Raw genomic sequence first — 22,635 nt, forward strand, 5'->3', positions numbered from 1 at the left:
ATGAATGGCAAAATTGTGGTCACCTCTATTCTGTAAAACAGTATCATCTTAACATATTGAACTTACAACAGACACAAAAGATCCGAATCCTCCTGTAGTTTAAATGACAAATGTTTTGCTTTATCCTTATTACCTTAAACCAAGCTTTCCTTCGTTTCCATAATCAAAATTATTTAAGCATCCTCTAACTTCAAGAGGGAAATTTCCTCAGTACAAATCATATAGGCTGCAGTGCATCCCGCACCAGCGAAAACAGTAAGCTGTAATGCTCACAGCATCAGCAAAACACATAAATGTCGCTTTTCTAGGACAAGTATTAACGCCGAATAATTTTTTTGGCTTTGGCTCAACATCAATCAAGACTACAAAAAGGATCCATATTTCCGTTCCATTCTCCATTTGCTGAAAAGCTGCTCGTATTTGACTACCACAATAATATTTCAGAGCCACGTAAATTACACAAACCACAATTCTCCTTTCACCTTGCAGGGAATCAATATACTTACGAAATCCAAAGACAGCACTTTACATACTCAGCTATAAAGAACAAAAAAGACATATATCATCAATATTAACATATCATCGCATATTGGAAGCCAATGGTTCAACAATCGTATTATCGCATCCTGTTTTCAAGATACCAAACTTACTCATTCCTTTCTCAGAGTTCTCCAATCTTAAAATATTCATACAGCACGCATACTATAGTAAGAGATCCTCATTTATACTGACAGATATAGAATAGTAATAGATAGATAGTAGCACTGAAAGCAGAAAATCGGAAACAAGGCTACTAACAGCTGGGGACCTGGGTTTGCCAGACCCATAATACCCACAGATCGGATATTCCCCTGAGTTTATGCACTAATTCAGCAACGATCTTGCTTTCCTCAGGAGCGACTCTTTTCAATTTACACACAAAAAAAACATAAACAGCATTTTACTCGTTCACAAAGAAACCTTTTATCTTCACGTTTGAATCAAACTAAATCCTAATTGCACAAGGAAAGAAAAATAACTAAAAACGTCACTTCAATCAATCACATAGAAACAGCTTTATCATTATTTTTACTAACATATTATTCAAAATGCATACATCACAAATTTAAACTAATCAATTATTTCTCCTCACCGTCCTCTCTACTTCTCACTGTCCTTTCTACTCATTTGCCATGTCGCTCATTTGTTCCGATTGGGCGCCTTCTGCGCTGATCGTTTGTCATTGCCGGTTTCGTTCATTTCCATTTGCTGGATTATGTCTAGGGTTAGCCGGCCGAATTTCAACGTCATGAGGTGCTCCGCCTACAGTCCTATTCCCACCGTATTCATCATAGTGTCGATTCTGGTTGCCGTACCTGTAGCGTTCACGATCCTGTCTACGTCCTCGATCATTTCTGTTGTTCCACCTGTGTTCGCGACTGTCACCCCAGTTTCTATACGGCCGGTCCCGATTATTGTTCCGTTCGCGTCGCGACGACCAGTCACGCCGTTGATTAGTAATACGGCCACGATTGCGGTCGCGCTGCTGTGCCCCGTAATAACTTTGTGCCTGATTAGGCGGGCATTCTCCTGTATTGTATTCCAACTCTTGGAGAAGCGTCTTAAACGTTTCCACGTCCTCTTTGCATCGTCCCACAAGAATGACGTGCCGCAAGTGCATCGGCAATTTGGTGATGCATATCCTAATTAGTTCTGCAGGCCCGTATGGGTCGTATAGGAATTGATTTGCCTGCAGCATGTGGTCGAATAGGCGTGCAGGGCTGCCGAAACCAGACTGGTTCAAATTTGGCAGCATAATTATGCCATGTTTGACCCTATCTTGTGCCGCTTCCGACCAATAGGCGGACAGAAAGGCTTGTCGAAACTCCCGAGTGGAGTTGCAGTGACGCGCTGCCGACCTCATGCGAATCGCCGGTTCGCCTTCCAAATAGCCACACATATATTCTACCTTATGTGAACTTGCCCAGTCGGGAGGAAGACAGAACTCAAATTGCTCGAGCCATGGTCGTGGATGTATTCCTTTTTGCGAATTTCGGAATATCTCAAACTTTCTCACCATAAGGAAATGTTTGAAATCAAATCCCCGCATTTCCTCCTGGCGAGGCCCTTGAATGTTTCTATTATTCTCATGTCTGCCCCTCAAATTACATTCTTCCCTGTCGTCAAAATCTCCCTCGTGGCCAGAGTCCCTCTCTGCACTGTTCGTACAGCTATTTTTAATGCTATTGACGAGTTTGGAATCACACGCCATGCAGTTTTCCAGATGCGCCACGCGTTCTTGTAATTCGCCTGTTACAGCTCTGTTTTGCCTGTTCACTTCGAACTGTCCCTTCTGAAATCTCAGAAGCGAACGCACTTCTTCGGTCTCTGCGGCCGCTACCGGTGTTGTATTGTTCTCGCTTTCCATCAGCTTCATCGTGCCTACAATGTCCGCTAATGCCGCAATCTTATCATCAATTTGTCTCTTGTCCTCCGCCCCAGTCTGCTTCAATTGTTCTACTTGTTGTTCCAACGCGTGGATCGCTAAACTGTTGTCCGCTTTGTGTTGCTACCGGACGTGGGACAATGCGTTTCCGCCTCTTGGACCCTAGAGAGTACCTGCTGGTGCTCCCTTTGGCATTCTTCCCTCAGCTCTTGGAAATTCCTAAGTAGCCATTCTTCGCTTTCTTTAGATTCGGCATCGTCCCTCCGCTTGCTCTGTTCTAAGGCTTGCAGACGATCATCGATTTGTTCAAATGTACAGCCTAATTCTTTCATAATATCACTTTTTATCTCACTTGCCAGATTGTTTATTCTTTGTGAGATATCATCGGACACTCTCTGCATCGACTTGTCGACTTTATTTGTCTGCTGGATTAGTTTTTTGTCTATTTGTTCGCCTAGCTCGCGGATCGATTTTTCGGGTGATTCTTTTTGTTCTCGGAACGATTTTTCTGATTTCTGCGTCATTTGTTCGCCTAGCTCACGGATCGATTTCTCAGATTTTTGTGTCATTTGTTCGCCTAGCTCGCGGATCGATTTCTCTGTGTTTTCTTTATTTTGTTGCAATAAGGCTTTCATGAGTTCTGCTAAATCAATTTGGTTAGTTGGAGGCAAATTAATTTCTGGCTCTGCTGTGAGCCCATTCGTGCTGTTTTGCATTTCGTCTGAAGTATTCCCCATTGCATTTTCGGAACCGCCCGACGCGTTAATATTGGAAATCTAATTATCCCCTTGGTCCATGTTGCTTAAGTTGTTGGACCGCTTACTTTTAGCTTGGTTACGTGTTTGCATTAGTGCAATTTATACTCAGTACGCAACACACTAATCACAATAAATGTGTCCCCCAAAAATTACGACAGTCACACGAAAGATACCCAACCTAGTACACACTTTTTCACACGCAAAACAAATTTTTATCTTTGATCGAAACAGTGGAATTTACAAGCGAGAATAAAAAAAACACACAGACATATAAAACACACAAATATAAAAAACAAAACAAGACAAACAACGCAACGCCGATCAACAACGCCGTGAATCTTTTGAAAGTCTGCTCGGAAACAACGCAGAAGTTGTTTGAGCGCTGTAGGGAAAAAAATTAAGATTATAACACGCTCGCAATCTAACTTTTCAGAGATTCCAGAGTCTAGCGGAATCACAGAACAGGGTCGCCATGTGTAATGTTGTAACTTTAATTTTCTTAGCTGATGTGTAATATTGTAACTTTAATTTGGTATGCTGAAATCGGTGCTAATAGACAATAAAAGCTGGTTAAAAGCCGTGATCTGTCTGCGGACGTTAACCGTGGATTACTGGGCAACTGTTTCATCAGATATTTAGTCTAGGTTTACCAAGCAGACTAACATTAATGATAATCTTTTAATAGTCATACAAAACCGGTAATATATATATATATATATATATATATATATATATATATATATATATATATATATATATATATATATAAAGGAGAATTTAAATAAAAAGAAAGAAATCAGTTTATATTTGGAAATTTATTTTAAGATTGTTCATTGAAATTTCAGCATATTATACGTGAGTTATAACTGAGCTGGTGCCTTATTTACGATTGAAAAAATGTGAGATTGTAATCTTACAGAACACACAAAATATGGAGCCAAGATTGGGAGACTGCATACAACACTGCATTCATAAAATAACACACGAAGAACATTGAAACATAAGCAAGAAGAAATTAACCACAACCAACAGATTCAGTTTTTACCCAAAGAAATTACGTTCATACCACAATCCTGTCCGTCATGTAATTACCACACACTGGTATACTAAATTCATATTAACTCTTTGTGAAATCTTCGCAAAAAGAATAGCTGAGGGCTACTTTGATGATTACACCACATGCTTCACGTGGTCAACTTGGTTTACACAAAGCGTACAACTCCACAATAATTTTGATAATTAAAATAAATTAGATCCAAAAGCAATTGACAAACGAAAAACCTTGAACTGGTTACTAACGTCTTACTATTAACCTGATGGGTCAAACAGTTATATAAGCACGTGGTAGTGGTCTCGCAAAGTACACCCCACGTGGGCTGAACATAAAGAAAATTTGCTATATTGAAAATATAGTCAAGACGAGACGTTATAATCACACAAGCATTCGCATTTAAGATTGATCTTAGTTAGAGTTACTGATCAACACGTAGTTCCACTTTACTCACAAAGTAGTGACAAAGCAACTACCGGAAAATAATCTGAACTTCACACGAGAATTGTACTGCGCTGCAATTTAAGATAACATCGGATATTTTAGACCTAAACCCGAAATAAAGGTGATTAAATTTTCAGTTAGGCTGAACTTAAGAAATCCATTGTCCTACGGACTTAACAGACACGCGCTTAGCCGGAGATCTTACCACTTCAGATGCTCGCCACGGCCACACTGCCACTGCCCTACTGCCGAGCGTGCTTCCTGAGGGTGGCTCACAAAGACCAACGGAAGTGGCCAAAGGGGCAGCTTCCTATACCAACATGACAACGGACGGACAGGACCATACTAAGGATAGAAACCTCTTTGCTTTTAGGAAGCGTAGCTACCTGTTCCGACGTTGGTCCTACTGTTCTCTAGCAGACAGCCTTGTCTGCTACCCTCAAGCATGCAACTAGAAATACATATGCTCATTCATCCTCTCACACAAAAGGGAAGGGGGATGACAGTATCTTATCATATACAGTATATAAAAGAAAGCGGATGTAGGTTCCGTATGAGACTGTGTGACATGAATTACATATAAGAATTACATATAAACTGTGCTTTAAAGTGTAGTAGTGTGACTGATCGTTCTTGTTTATGTGTAAAAGTAACACGTTCCACTGCTCAGTCTCCTCCCAGATAGTCAGAAACGCAACAGTACATTTAGAAGAGGAATTTATTCCATAAATGGCAACAGATTTAAGAAATTAAACATGAAAGGAATCCAACAGAGACCTTTCACTCTTACTAAAAAATCATCCACAAAGGAATTTATAATGCGCCTACTATGTCTACAGATATGACTTGCTCCCACATAAAAATCACAATAGTCACTTATGTATGCAATGTATGAATCTGCAGTTTTAGATAATTGAAAATGGTATAGGGCCGAAATTGTACAATCATGCAAGAAATTAAGAGAATGGCAGCTGAAGGCTTTAAGAAATCTTTCAAAAAAAGAAAGGCTTACTACAGATACTCTCACAGTCAAACGTGGTGCTTATTTGAACTAATGAGAACAAAATTAAATTAATCCAGTTATCTAACACAAATATTCATTGACTGCTGAGTCTGACTAGGGCCTCAAACAGAACACAAACGGAACGACGATTTCCCTCTTTACCGACAAGCACCTATCGGGAAAAGGAGGTGAAACTGCCAAGAAAACTTCTAGAAGCTATAGTTGATATTAGTAAGCCTATGTGTCGGAGAAAGCCGTTAAGCTTCGTGCAGTAGCCGAGCATAATCTACTTCTGCGATCGAACATTTTTAAGATACGCTTAATTTAATTAGTTTTCATTATTATTAATACGTAATACGTTTGAACATAACGCTCCTGTTGTGTGCTTTCAGGAAACCTTGTGCTTTTCGTCTGCCATTTACAAGGTGGCACTGAGCGTTGTGGCATAGTGCTTAATACACTAGACTCGCAGTTCGGATGCCCCAGATGAACCCCAGAGCCGACATCCCGATTTGGGTTTTCTGTGGCTTTGCAGTTTCCTCTAGGCGAATGCCAGAATGGTAACTTGAAGTTGCCCCGCCGCTTCCTTCGATTTCAGTAAATGAAAATCGGAGCAATACTCCGTGTTTTGTGACCTTACCTGTCGACGCGATGTAAAGCATTAAACTGATTTCCTTATTCCTACCACAGTAAACAATCGTCGGGCCTGGAAACTCTATGTTTGTTATCAGCACTGAGTGAAACGGAAATTCTTTTAAAGAACTTCTCCTCTCTTCGTGGCTCTTATTGTATGCTGTTTCCTCCACTCACCAGGTCGTTATTGTTTAAAATCGAACCTCATGTTGGAAAGACGTGGACTGTCGACATGTATGCAAAAATGTTCACTGTCATCTCTAAAGAACATTACCGCTATACAGAAACACATCTTGATGGAGATACCAGCGTCCAAAGAAATTTAGTGGCTGAGTTCTGCTTGTTGAGAAATGTTATATTTTACTAACTAAATGATGGACAGTAATTTAGTTTTATATATCAGTAGAAACTCTATATATTGCAATAGGGGGTTCTGTTACAAGTACAGTATACAATGACGACCATTTGTTGAAACCCACTCGAAATGAAATCCTGGCTATGCTTATGGTTATAGGTGTAGGGAATAGAATCATAACTATTCACTAATGACTCTATGTGTCTTCGAATTAAATAGTGTGTGTCCTGATTTGTGTTACCAGCGATGTACATTTATTCACTAATCATGTAGTTTTATAACCAGAAATTAAAAGTATAAGCTGCATTTCCTCTTTCTTATACAACAAGAAGTCAAGCTACAATGAAGAATTATTGCTTTGTACATGACAGTTTATTAGAATAGCATTAAACCTGTATTATGTACTATACACTTTGATAATATGTAGTGATATACATTGATCTTACATATAGGTCAACATTCACAGTTTTATTTTAAGTTGTTAAACTTGCTGCAGAAACTATGTTAAAATGTAAGTTACAGAAATTAAGGTTTTAGAGCACACATACGCTCAGGCTCACAGCACACTATGTGTACATTTTAGTGGCATCTACAACGAAGTATATCATTCAATGGTAGAGTGAACAGCAAGTACTATCAGTGAAGATAATATAAAATGACGGCATAGTCAAGTGAGGAAAATACTATGACCTTTTTTGTTTTGAAATCTTACCACATTTAGAAACATGTTAAATATAAAAACGAGCAATTACTTTTTGGACATTCAAGAAATATATACTTCCAACTTATTCTTGTGTTTAACCCGTTATACAGTTGTGCATGGTATTACCATACTGTAAGATACAGGCTTAGGGTAAGCCACATAATGTGTGTGCAAAGACCTGCAGTTATTGGCTAGACCAGTCTTCTGAGATGTCAGGTAACAATTATTCCAAAGAAAAGAGACCAGTTGCCTTTTGTCATCCACTTCTTTCATATCATCTATTCACATAAAAGGCAAGCATAGTGTCTGTAGCAGGTGTAAGCAGGTATGGCTGTTATATCTACTGAAATTTCCTGGTATAGCAGGAATGTAAGCAGGTGTCAATGGAACACCATATGGATTGAGTAACGTTATGCACACACCTGGTCTGGCCACACCAAATACGCATGGGCATGCAACTGACATGCTACAGGTCAGGCGCTGCCTGCTGAGCTGCCCATAGTACGTAGTTGCTACTCCTAAAGTGGCGCCACAAAATGGAGCACAGTCTGATGCTGCTCACACTGTCCTGTACCCTGCAGTAAAATGGGAAAAGTAAAGCACCAATGCCCTATGCAGCAGACACATGTGGTTATTACCCTGTGTCTCATAAATGTAAGCTCTAGCGCACACATTAGTCATAAATGAGGATGCAGAAATGTTGCAAAATTTTCCAAATTTTTAAAATTGCTTTAGTAGTCGACTATAAATAATGTATACTGTGTTGGATATAATTTCGCTATTACTTCATTTACTCTGATGAGATATAAAAGTCTCTTTCTATATTTTGCTTAATAACTGATTATCTACAGTATACAGTACTGTGGTACATGGAGCAATATGATACTGAATCGGCCATTATGGAAAGCAATGAAAAGAAAAAAACTCATAACAATCGCACTTCCTATGCTCTTCTAGTTACTATAAGATTTTCAAAAATACATACATAGATGCAGGCGAGTCTTCTGATGTACATACAGACATGAAAGGATAATTTTTATTTTAGACTATGACGGTTATCATCAAAATTATTACGGGAAATGAATGACATAATAGATTTAAAGCTGTATCTCCTGTGCAAGAAACAAGACGATTATAATCACTCTTTATGAAACTACAGTAACAACTTTAACATGTATCTATAAATAAAAATATCTGCAAAGTGTGCACGCAAAATTTCAACACCAACTACATCAGCATATGCACTTCGTACTATAGGGAGTCTTCCCTTTCTAATCACTTGCTACTTTCACTCGCATTTCTCTTTAATATTATGGCTCGTAAAAAATATTTTATTAGAAATATATGGACACCTTAAAAGACCTGTCAGGTTCACATTTGGCTTACTGTGAGTGTCTATCTGCTGAATCAAGATGATACTTAATATCTGTGTAGCTTATCACTATAACATTCATAGTCCAAAAACATATTAGTATCAGTCATGTATAAAAATTGGTACTAAATTTGCACTACAAACTATTTTCCACGCAACATAAACAAATATTATTAATCGAAAAGTGACAGAGGCTTCCTTCTGCAGTGTGAAACACTAGTAGTATTGTAACCCATTATTAACAAACTAACAAGCATGCCAGCATTGTACGGTGCTGAGATATACGTTGAAGATGGTACTCTTGTATATCCTTACGTATCTAATGTATCTTTTTGCATTAGTAGACTGTAATGTGTTCCAAATTTATAATTTTGTTACACAACAGGGTACAGTTACCATATTAGTCACTTGATTAGAAATATAATAATTAACAGAGTTTCGTTACAGTGTCAGAGCTGCTACACCAAAAAGACATAAGATGATATTTTTTCTGAAATAAATTTTACTCTGAGGAATAACGTCATTGACACCACATAGTAACAGTAGTTTTTGAGCAGTAATTGGTAATTATGTTTTATTTTTTGGTGTGATTTACTCAATTCTCCAATAAAAGTAATGTGACAAGAGTAAATGAAAGATTATCAGAAAGAACCTACAAGCGAGACAATGCTTACGAAGTACATGGTAGTTCTGTATGTTGAACATAGAATCATAACTTTAATGGCTCTAAACATTGTCTAATTAGATAGAAGGTGTCCTGATTTGTACCACACACAGTGAATCTTTATTCAGTAGTCATTCAGTCACTTGTATTTCATGGCAGTTAGTCTTGCATGTAGAACCAGAAGTCTGTCTCCATCTTAGAATTCTTCCATTGCTCTTGAAAGTTCATTAGAATAGGGTTCATGGAGTAGTGCATATTTTGAAGCTATGTATCGTCGTACATTGAGGCATCATATAATCCTACTGCTTGAGTTCTTTTATATTGTTTCATTTGCTTTTGGAATCGTGAGAACAGGGACGATGCAGAAGTACTGCTTTTAGAACACAAATATAGTAAGTCTTAGAGCACAGTATGTGCGCATGTTAGCGGCCTGTTCAGAAAAGTAAGTCATGCAGTGACTGAGATGATTATGGTCTACTTTAATGAAGATAGTACTATGTGCGAGTTGTACGGAACTGAGAAGAACACTAACCTGGTTTTAAAAGTCTCAACACAGATATTTCCATAACTCTTTTATAAGCATTTTAAACATGCAAAAAATATCAATGATATTTTGATTACTACGATAGATACCTATTTTACAACCTGTTTCAATGTTCACAACTTCGTAAATACACGTATCAGAGCACCATAGTGTAATATTTTCAGAGTAGCAGATGGTGTTGCATAAGAGTTCTGTTCATTCTGTTAAGAGATGAAAGGAAAACTTTAATTTCAAGACACAACGTCCCTACTTGGAAGGGTTATGGTGATATAATCATTTAATCAGACTAAATGTTTCAAGATATCAAGACGACTTCAGGTGATCCGCTGTATATGAACAGTAATCACACTCTTCTCTAAATAAATATATATGTAGAATTCATGTACTATTTCATCTGTTCTTTATGTTCTTTCTAAATTCTGAACGATTTGAAGGAACAAACAGTTGGGAGGTGCTGATAGCCTCACCGACAATATCGTACAAGTTTAAGTAGAAGAATAGCCGTACTAATGATAACTAATTGCCGCGCGGGATTAGCCGAGCGGTCAGAGCCGTGCAGCCATGGATTGTGTGGCTGATCCCGGTGGAGGTTCGAGTCCTCCCTCGGGCATGGATGTTAATGACTAATCCTGTGAAAATGAATAAAAACAGCGTACAAATATTAATGAATCGAACGCCTTGAAAGGCCTAATTATTGTGGAAGAATATTTCCAAATGCACGGAATTAATATATAATGAGCACTTCAGATAGCCTAATGAAGCGTTGTTCAATGGCCGAACGACAACTGGTTACAAATAGTAATTCAGTCCAATGAGACAGCAATCTCTTGCACACAAATTCACCTCCATTTTCGTGTCGCCAAAACTTTAAGGTAATTATTGAATGCAGAGCTGCAGCTTTCACCGTGGCAATGTTATCATTAAGTGATTTCTAATTTCTGTCGCCATCAGGCAATATAGTAATACAATTAATTCCATGCTTAGAAACGATTATCGCTGCTCCAAAAGCTATGAACACGAGAAAGTTATACGTCGTTGTAAAATACTTACAGGTTGAGCCCTATGGCAGCCAACAATTTATGGCGTTTTCATGACGCCTATGGGACAGATAATCTCGTACTTTATCGATATTTTGCGGAAAGGTAAATGATGGAATGGCAGACAGTTTCTCATGCTACAAAGAAAAGTAAAAACTGTTGTAAACTTGTCACTCTGGCTGTATTTCTAACAGCCTTACTGGGAACAAAAAATCTTTTCGATCATCTCTGTGAACAAGTGAGGCGTATCTGAAGATGAGATTCAAGTGGGAAGTGTGGAACACTGCTCTGTCGAGAGACGGCATTGTGGCTTTCTCGTGCATCGTAAAGTGTGGTGCTCAACTTGAAAGGGAGTATAGTCAGCTCTGAGTTGTACGATCAAAGCTGGCTCTCATCTAATCTCATTCATATGCAAATATGCCCTTTCATTTGGTCCAGTTCCACACATCCCTACTTACATCCAGTCTTAGAAATCACTTGTGCTTTGGTTGGGTCAAATATTGCACACAGAGAAGCCTGTATCATGAAGAATTCCTTTTGGACAGGGTCGCCATCTGAAACCTACGAAATGGGTTCCCTCGCGGGCATTGTCGCGTTTTGAGTGCAGTGAAGGTCGGATGTCGACTATATTGCGGAGTATTGCTGTTATCCGATCCTCTCACTGGACTACGATGAAAATCTCCTGGTTCCACAGCGGTTCCCAAAGCTTCGATATGAAGCAATGCTGCAGACTCAATACGTCCTAAACTGCGTCTGACTTGTGTGTAACCTCCTTTAACCGTCGCAGGGTAATAATCTTCACTCAGAGTCCAAATGTTGCTTTTGTGGCACTGAGTAATAAACTACTTCGAGACACTATACTCAACTCACAACGGACAATTTGGACCTAATGAAACACGAAATGATGGTGCATAGTGTAGAGTCTCACTTGCCTGTCAGAGTTTAATGTCGAAAAGTTTCGGATGGCAAGTATACACCACTGTGCTGCGAAAACCAGTCGCCAGTCAATCAATGGCCTCGCCCGTATAAAATAATTAGTGACATCCAATGAGTAACACTGTAAGTGAGTGCGTTATACATACTAGGTAACTGTTCCACGACTAACCAAGAAATGGCACCTCTACCTCTAATTTCACGTTCTCGCTAATGGCAGCTTACCCACCTTGTGTTGTTGTTAAATAGTATACGCGGTTTTATGGATGCACCTGTTGTTCGATAGGACATGGATGTCAAGGTAGAGACAGGTTTTTTTTATGTTTCTCCAGTATAAAATAGATCTGAGTTCGCTGGTTCCCGACTATCGCGAAATTCACCCGCTGCTACACACCAAACATTCTCATTCGTAAAGTCACTCTCAATGGCCATAGAAAAAGAAAGACTTTAAGACTAGAGTTTTACGTCCGTCGACAGTGAGTCATAGATACCGAGCACGAGCTTGCATTAGGTAACGATGGGAAAAGAAATTAGCAGCACCCTCTTCAAAGCACCATCCCGGTATTTCCCTTAAGGAAATCATGGGAAACATATATGATAGTGGGACGAGAATTTGACCTGTTGTCCTCCCTAATGCGTCCCCCCTATGTTAACCTCTGCCCAAATCGCTGAGATTTTGTAACTGTATAGCGTGAGCAGCTAAGGAGTATCCCAAAATGAACCCAAAATGAAAAAAACATGTCGAGGTGAGATTTTCGTCAAATTATAGCTGACATTAAGGCGAATTTCCTGATATTAGCAACAAATTTTTATCGTAAACAATCCCTGATTTAAGATACAGAATTATTTTTGTGTAATTCAGCATTTACAACAATAGTCTAAGAGAACTTCGACGACATACCACATATGGGACCTCATCCAATAGTATCAAGATAACAGACCCGCATACCACTGTCCTGCCGACAAAGGAGAGATTCCACACACGTCTGCCCCATTATATCAAATATGAGTAGACACATATTGTTGTTTCTACCAGTGCACTTGAGGCCCATCAGTCTGTGTTCTGCGGTTGTTGCAACCAGATAACATGCCTGTATAGGCATTTACACACTTACAATGTATGTGACAGTCGAAAAAATGAAGCCACTCACAATGCATACGGAGTCGAAAAGGCGAATATCGTTTATGGAGCCGGCCGGAGTGGCCGAGCGGTTCTAGGCGCTACAGCCTGGAACCGCGTGACCGCTACGGTCACAGGTTCGAATCCTGCCTCGGGCATGGATGTGTGTGATGTCCTTAGGTTAGTTAGATTGACCTGAGAAGTTAAGTCCCATAGTGCTCAGAGCCATTAGAACCATTTTTCGTTTATGGAGAATGTCGCCAAACTATTGTATGCTGATGAGTATCCATATAGTGCCAACGGTCGCGATTTGTCTTTCCGAATATTACAAAAAATTTCTAGGGAAAAAGAGCGGCTGATGACAAAAATGAAAATAACATTTTGGCAACAGCAACCATAATGTAAATGTCCCTAAGACGCATCTTGGCAAAACGAGAGGGATCGGCCAAACGCGTCTTCTACGAACACCACATTCAATCACATTTTATCACCTTCATATTTCATTGCACCTGCAGCTTCATGGCAATGACTTCCAAAATTGGTTGTAAATCTCCGAATGTTATCTATAAAAAGTGTAAAGTGATACGTGTAATGTCGTTTATATACGATGTCAGCAGAGAAAGAATAAAGAAAAATCTTTAAGCTTTACCAAATGTCCGACGTAGCACAAATTCAATAGAGAATCGTGGTTTCAGAACGCATAAGAACGCCCGATACATCCTCGAGAGAGAAAACAGTGCCGAGTCTTTCATGATAATATTACTATCCTCGAACTTTCTCTCTCTCGACGTCATATAATATGTGAGCACGAGATGTTTATTTTTGGAAATTCAGTGGCTTGGATGAGAATCTTTTTAACATGAATCTTCAAAATGTCCAGTGCATCAGTTTCTGTTCGTGCTTACACAGTGGACTTTGTTAAGATAAAACATGCAAGTCCTATATGTTAAACGTAAATTATAATTATTTCAAAGACATGGCCCACAATGGCGGCTGTGAAAACCGACAAATTCTTCTCATGAAAACTCAGCGGCTGGCCCATAGAATGAGCTACAAAAAATAGTAAGCATTAAATATTCACTTAGCCTATTAAGGTACTGAAAGAAAGAGAAACCATGATCTTCCTACTGAAAAATTCTTTAATATTTAAAAACAGTTATATGCCACCACCAATCACTTGGCTTGCCGATAACGATATGATCACACATTTGGAGCTAGGACCTTTAGTCGAGGAGTGTGTTGTTTGTTTGGCGGGCCCTGGTACTGACAGCAAGCTGGAGGGCACGTGGCTCGCAAGTTGTTGGCTTTGGTTGACTCCTGATGTTCAATAGGTCGGAGGCAGACCATACCGCCTCGCTTAAGGACTGATAGCGTCGAGTTGCAGGAATAGTAATGACCGGCAAGTTCCCGATCTAGTCTACAAGACCAACTACACGTATCAGAGGCAATAACACCCGGCTTGGAATCCTGGAAGTCACGGCCATTTCACACCTGAGTAGAGTTAAGCGTTGTATTTTTCGTTTTTTATGTACTTATCGTCATAAGGCCACATATGAGTTAACGTGGAATTTGATCTGTTGTATTGATGCGCCTCCGAGTGATTGTGTGTATGATCATCGGTCAGTGTAACTGATGTTAATGTTTTGTTCCAGGCAATATTCTGTGCGAGTGTACGGGTATTCTCTGTTACAAATTGAGTTGATGAAATTGAAGGTGTAACATTGTCTGTTTCAGAGGCGAAGCACCATAACGATGGATTTCGGTCTGGCAGCTGAAATAACAGAATTTGAAAGGCAGTTGATTCTCAGCTTTGGATCTGAGCGGTCTCCTTTCTTTTTCGGACAAATGATTATTGTAAAAAGTCATTTCATTGACTCTGGTTGTATCTTGCGACTTTGACCAAGAACATGTTTGAAGGGAGACACGTCTCCACTTCATAAACTTGTGATCTGTTGTCCTCTGGGATTACAGTAAGAGTTTCATCAACTGAAACGCTCTCCTGTTTTTGGCCTTTCCACCTGACCTCTTATCACATGTCAGATAAGAGAAGGAATAACTTGTCTTTTGAAAGTTTTCGTGGTTTTCGAATGCCGATTTATTTTTCAAACGAACAAGAAATCTTCATAGAACTTTCAGATTAGCCTTTTTCGTTTCCTCCCGGTTTTTGGGAAGTATACAACCCAATTCTTCAGAATGTCTTAAGTGTGCGAACTCTCATTCACCTTCATTTGCTTCCAAATGATAACCAATGAAATTCACCCAGACAGATACGTCATCACCATATGATCGTTCAGTCTTACTGTGAATATTATTACAACATCAAATTTGAAAATCCTTTTCGTTCAGTGACCGTGTTATACAGCTTCAGCAACAAGATTATCTAGGATATGCCCTTCTCGAAACTGTGCTTGAGTACCCCAGTCCTTATTGTGTTTGTGTCATTATTTCCATTACAGATGTTCAAAATATCTTCGTAAAGTCACAACCAACATAAAATTGGTTTTTCTCATTTCATTTTACATGGGATGCGCCTTTCTCGCAGAAATAATGGTTTCTTTTAAGATAAAATGTCTGAACTGACGATCGAAAAATGTAGGCCTCATTTTACTCTGTACCTGTTCTAGCATAAAAATGCATCTAATAAGGGTTCTTGCGCTTTTCATGAACAACATCGGTGCAGGTCTCCAAAATAACATGTTCCCTCAATGAAAATTTGTATTCCTTTTTCCCATCACTCTGTTAGCTCTATCCCGCCCATAACACTCTCAAATGGTTCAAATGGCTCTGAGCACTATGGGACTCAACTGCTGTGGTCATAAGTCCCCTAGAACTTAGAACTACTTAAACCTAACTAACCTAAGGACAGCACACAACACCCAGCCATCACGAGGCAGAGAAAATCCCTGACCCCGCCGGGAATCGAACCCGGGAACCCGGGCGTGGGAAGCGAGAACGCTACCGCACGACCACGAGATGCGGGCATAACACTCTCACCACAAATAAAATATTCATTATGCTGACTTTTATTTAAGAACGTAACCAATCAATGGTTTGTTGACGACTGATGCCTCCTCCATAGCCAAACATAGCAGGGTTCAACAAAAGACCCAGCAGAAAGCGCATGTTTCTGACAGCGGAACAACGAAGTACAAATGTCTGTACTGATAAATAAGTGAAACTACACAGCTGAATATGGAAAAACCTGGGTAGAAAGTTAAAACTCTGTGGTCATTAAGCACACTATTTCCATAAAACTAATAAGTAACAATATACATTAACCAACAAAGTTCCACGAAACTGTCTTTAAATTTTTGGAAACACATTTTACGGTCTATAACTTTTCTCTAGAAATGTGTCCGTCAAATCAGCCAAATCTGAGAGACTGCATTTCTTACAGCAATGAAACCGATGTTAATTGAAACATGAAGTACTACCGTTTTCTGATGTATTGTAGCTAGGGAAGCGTCGTAGTAACAATGGTTGGTGTAGGCCTACTACAGATACTCTCATATCCTCAATGTGGTGCTTACTTGAAGTAATGAGGATAAAATTAAATTAACCGTGTGATGTAATACTTACAAATAATCATTGATTGCTAAGGTTGACTGGGCCCTCAAACAGTACACAAACGGCACAACAATTTCCGACATTGCCCTCAAACACCTATCAGGGAAAGGAGAAGATAGTGCCAAGAGAACTTCTAGAAGCTATAGTCGTAATCAGTAGACCTAAGTGTCGGGAAAAGTCTTTAAGTTTCGTGTAGTATCCGAGCACAGTCAACTCTGTAACCGACCTTTTTTAAAATATGCTTCATTTAATAAATTTTTGATTACTGATAATAAGTTGCAGGTTTGAACATGGCGCTCCTACTGTGTGCTTTCAGGAAATCTTGTTGTTTTCGTTTCCCATTTCCACCACGGCAGTGAGCGAGTTGGCATAGTGCCTAATGCACTAGACTTGCGGTCGAGATATACGAGTTGAGCCCCAGAGCAACCATTCCGATTTTGATTTTCTGTAGCTTCACAGTTCATTCTAGGCGAATGCAAGAGCTACCTTAAAATGGTCACGCCGCTTCCTTCAGTTCCAGTAAAAATAAAATCGGAGCAATACTCCATGTCCAGCAACCCTAGCTGTGGACGAGACATAGAGCATTAAATTAATATATTTATTCCAACCAAAGAAAAACAATAGATGGGCTACGAAGTGGAAACTGTGTGTTTGTTGTCACCACTGAGTAAAACGTACATTCTTTTCCAGGTACTTCTCCTCTCTTCGTGGCGTTTATTATATGCTGTTATCTCCACTCACTAACTCGTTATTGTCTGAAACTGAACCTCGTGCTGGAAAGACGTGGACTGTCGACATGTATGCACAAATTTTCACTATCATCTCTCAAGAACATTACTGTCATGTAGAAACACATCTCCATGGAGATACCATCGTCAAATGAAATTTATTGACTGATTTCTGCTTGATGATAAATGTTATAATTTACTAATTGAATCACTGACAGTAAAATGGTTTTTATATATAATTACACACTCTGTATATTGCCATAGGGTGTTCTATTACAAGTTCAGTTTAAAATTATGACCTCTGTTGAAACCCCCTGGAAATGAAATACAAGCTATACCTATGGTTATAGGTGTAGGGAATAGAGTCATAACTATTCACTTATGAGTCTTGGTGTTTCCGGATTGGATAGTACATGTCCTGATTTGTGCTACCAGCGATGTACATTTGTTTACTAATCATGTATTTTATCTTCAGAAATGAAAAACAGTTGATGCATTTCCTCTGTCGTATAGAACAAGAAATCTAGCTCCACAATACAATTATTGCATTGTACACGAAAGCTTATTAGAATAGCATTCAACCTGTATTATGTACTACACACTTTGATGATATGTAGCGACATACATTGAGCACTTATTAAATTCTTCTTTCCCAACTTTGTTTAAGTTGTTTAACTTGCTTCTACAACTGAGTTAAAAAGTAACCTACAGAAATTATGATTTTAAAGCACACATACGATAAGACTTATAGCGCAATATGTCTACATGTTAGTGGCCTCTACAACGAAGTATATTATTCAGTGATAGAGAACTCATAGAGTACTCACAATGAAGGTAATTGCATATCAGGGCATAGAGAAGTGATGAAAACTCTACGACTTGTTCAGATGGTTCAAATGGCCCTTAGCACTATGGGACTTAACTTCTGAGGTCATCAGTCCCCTAGAACTTAGAACTACGTAAACCTAACTAACCTAAGGACATCACAAACATCCATGCCTGAGGCAGGATTCGAACCTGCGACCGTAGCGGTCACGCGGTTTCTGACTGTAGCGCCTAGAACCGCTCGGCCACCACGACCGGCTTCTATGACTGCTTTTAAAAATCGTTTTAGAAACATGTTAAACGTAAAAAGAAAAAATTACCGTTTCGACATTTAACAAATACACTCCTGCAATTTATTCATTTGTTTATTCCTTTATACATATCTGTATAACATTAACATGGTGTAAAATACTGGCTTAAGGTATGCCACGTAATATGTAACTAGGTATGCCATGGGGTGCACTTATTGGCTAGACTAGTGTTCCTGACTTGTATGATAGCTGTTATTCCAAACAAAACAGACCACTCATCTTTTTGTCATCTACTTCTTACATTCACGTTTTGCACATCAAAGGGAAGCTTAGTGATGGAGCAAGTGTAAGAATGTGTGGCTGAAATCTTCTGATGTAACAGGAATGTAAGCACGTATCACTGTAACACCACATGTGTTGATTACCATTAAGTAGGTACTCATGCCTGAGAGGGCCACACCAAACACGCGTGGGCAGGCAGCTGACATGGTGCAGCCAAAGCCAGAACCAGATCACATGCCAGGTCAGGCGCTGCTTCCAGATCTGACCACAGTTGCCACTCCTGAAGTGGAGCCACAAAATGGAGGCACAGTCTGAATCTGCTCACACTGCCTAGCACCCTGCAGTAACAAGGGAGAAATAAAGCACCACTGCACTTTGCATCAAACATACATGATTATTAAACAGTGTCTTATAAATGTAAGCTCTAGCACAGTCATTGCTGATAAATGAGGATGGGGAAAATTTGGATGATTCAAAACTTTTAAAGTCCTTCAGTAGTCGACTATAAATAATGTATACAGTGTTGTAATATAATTTCTCCATTACTTCATTTATTCTTATGTGATGTAAAAGTCAATTCCTTCATTCGGTTTAATTACTAAGTATCTACAGTATTCAGGATTTTGCTACATGGAGCAACATGATACTGAATCTGCCGGAAATGCAATGGAAAGAAGAACTTATAACAGCCGCAATTCCAATGCTCTTCCCGTTACTAAATGATTTCCAAATCTACATATATAACTGCAGGCGAACACTTCGATGTACATTCAGACATAAAAAAAAATTATTTTCGGCTATGACAGTTATCATCTGGAACTATTATCGGACATTTTGACTTAATAGATCTAAAGCAGTACCTTCTGCGAGAGAAAAAAGACGATTCTACTCACTAGTTATGACACTACGATAACGAAATTAACATGTTCCTATAAATAACAATATCTGTAAAGTGTGCAGACAATATTTCAGCAGCATCCACATCTGCATATGCAATTCATACTGCACGGTAGGGAGTGATACTTAGCATAGCACCACATCATGGAGATGCTTCCCATTCCAGTCACTTGGATTGCCAGAAGAGTACATAAGTGGATGGAGAATATCTCTGAACTCTCAGGTAACACATGTTCTGCAACCTTTTATTAGGCTTTTGCTGGTTACTAGGTGTCTATATTTGATGCCTGCAAGTTCAGACATTTTTGCGTTTGTGTTGCAGTGCCCATGGGGCAATCACGCCTCTGACTGTATCTGCCCCATTGCTTGTATATATTTAATACCACAGATAGTTCTATTTTTAAAAAAATGGTTCAAATGGTTCTGAACACTATGGGACTTAACTTATAAGGCCATTAGTCCCCTAGAACTTAGAACTACTTAAACCTAACTAACCTAAGGACATCACACACATCCATGCCCGAGGCAGGATTCGAACCTGCGACCGTAGCGGCCACGCGGTTCCAGACTGTAGCGCCTTTAACCGCTTGGCCACACCATGTTCTATTTAACGTTAGTAATTGAGTAATATGCTAAGAAGTGCTGAACGGGTCATTCTTAGGTAATCTCCTATGTAGACTTGAAACACTTCGATTCTATACCTGTAAATATGGTCAGTAACATAATCATAGAGATTACTAGCCTCTTCGTTATGCTGAACCACAAAGCTTCACTGTCTGTTACAGTGCACAACAGTCCAGCAGACACGTTGCTACCGATATACTGCCAATCACATGCATACCTAGTGTAGTAGTTGCCAAGAAAAGAATTTAAAAATAATTGAACAATAAAGTCAGCTTTCTTTTACAAGAACTCTTAGTAGCAAAACTGTTATTGACAAAAATCACAGAGAGCAGTTATCACTCTCTCTGTGAAATACACTTTAATGTGCAACATGAAGTGGACTTCAGAAATGGATATTCTTATTACTTTCCAACTATATATTTCTCAAAATTTTTTAATGTCTTTATTACATACAATTTCTTTTCTACATCAGTCTTATGATAGTTTCACTGAAAGATGCTAGAGATAAAAAATGGATTGCTGCAGGTTACACACATTACACATATAATTCTGACATATATAAACTGAAAAGGCGCTTACATCACATGGAATACTGTGAATTAGATGACGGAAGGCAAATCATCGTCAGTAGTTAGTACTTCAACTTTCTGTAACCATTAGCACACCAGATCGAGTTGACAGACGTTTAGAGGGTGATACACCAGAAGACTGTCTGGACCACCACTACCAACACTTTTTTGTTGACGGACAAAAGAATTCCTGCTTTACACCTTCTATTACGAATCGCTAAGGACAATAGCGTCCCACAATGTTTGGGTTAACCACGTGATGGAATTTGCCAACCAGTTCTGTCAGGTGGGAGAATGGCGACAGCTGTTTAGTAAGGTGCATTACTGGCGGTTTTCTCGAGAGTGAACATACAGTGAAATGTTGCAGTTAAACATTTAAGTAAATGTGAAAGGAATATAGGATCGCTTTAGGTATGCAGTTTATTAATTGTCTTATGTCCAAAGGCGCTAAAGAGACGTTGTTAACAGTATACGCACATTTATCTTTTATGTATATACAGTTGTCGTCGTCGACAATTGACCATCATTGTCCACTAATTTTTGCTGACCCAACGGTATACATTTTTATTTTTCAGACAGGTAGATAATGGACTGCAGAAGATCTTAAAGATGTAAAACAAGTCGTTTATGGAGGTGTGTTGCTTAGGTGGGCCGTTGAAACTTTTGATATACCTTGTAGTACACTACAGCATGGATTGAGGCAAGGAAATTAATCCGACCGAGAGGTAAGCTGCAATTTGTGTAACACAGCCACTGATTAAAACTATATTTTGAAGACTTTGTGAACTAATTATATCCATCTTTACGTCTCAGATGGGAACAAAGTCAAGTGCAGAAGATTGGGGGCTGTAGTCACCATATCATTAATTGTACAGTAGTACGTGGTGTAAACGATAATAACTTTACTCATACCCTTTATGAATTAATTAAGAAATGGAAAACGATAATGAAAGCCGCCATACAGCAGTTCATACCATAAAAAACTAGCGAATGTATACATTCTTGACTGGCATCCTTGGTCTCCTGGTCTGTCATGCATAAACAATGCATGGCAAGACGTATACTTCCATACCAGGAAGCAGACAGCAGCTTTCATTTACTGACAGCACGCATTCGTTTCGAGCCACATTGTATGCATTAGTGCCCACGTGAGTCTCACTTCAAGCCGACGTTGTGTCAGTTCTGGGTGTTGGATGATGAGAAAGTTTAATTATTTATAACTGTTATGTAGTTAACGTCTCCTCAGATTTTGATAGGTATTTGGACTGATATAAAATGGTGTACGTGTTTCATTTTGCAATAGCCTGTACACAAAAATTGTGAATAATTATTAAATAAAGCTGAGAGAATGGCTCCAGGCAATATGGATGTGAATCTTAATTCATAGTTATCAATGTTGGTATTATTTGTCACAATGGAAGTAGCAATACGAAAAGGGGGAAAGAAAATTCCTAATATGGAACATAGTTATAGGGGCCCCAACATCAGTACTGGTGTTCACAAGTCTATTCTTCTGCATGGTTAATAGTATGAAGAATTTGGGAAGCCTCTTAAATGAATGGATAGGTTACATTATATGAAAATAAGATTCATCGTAAAGAGAACAAAACAAAACTTTAATAATTGCTAAAATTTTATAACTAATTCTGACGTAAATAATCGGAGAATTGTAATACATAATATTGAAGAATTCTAGCTAAATGTGCAGCATGATAACGCAATGTAACGAGAACTAGGATGACATTAACTGTTATTGAATAAATTCCTGTACTTTTTAAATTAGTTCTTAAAGTGAGTGATTTCCCTTCTATATTGCTGTTCTTACGAATGGAAGACGTTCGTAATTCATG

General features: G+C 38.9%; 2 protein-coding genes across 9 annotated transcripts in view; both read left to right on the forward strand.

Moving 5' to 3' along the window:
• LOC126094854 (uncharacterized) overlaps positions 1–22,635 on the forward strand; it is a 472,827-nt gene that overhangs the window by 53,736 nt on the left and 396,456 nt on the right. The window lies entirely within an intron of this gene.
• LOC126094858 (uncharacterized) overlaps positions 1–22,635 on the forward strand; it is a 119,948-nt gene that overhangs the window by 18,523 nt on the left and 78,790 nt on the right. The window lies entirely within an intron of this gene.

Source organism: Schistocerca cancellata, chromosome 8 (genome assembly GCF_023864275.1).
Source record: "Schistocerca cancellata isolate TAMUIC-IGC-003103 chromosome 8, iqSchCanc2.1, whole genome shotgun sequence".
Classification (NCBI taxonomy): Eukaryota; Metazoa; Arthropoda; class Insecta; order Orthoptera; family Acrididae; genus Schistocerca; species Schistocerca cancellata.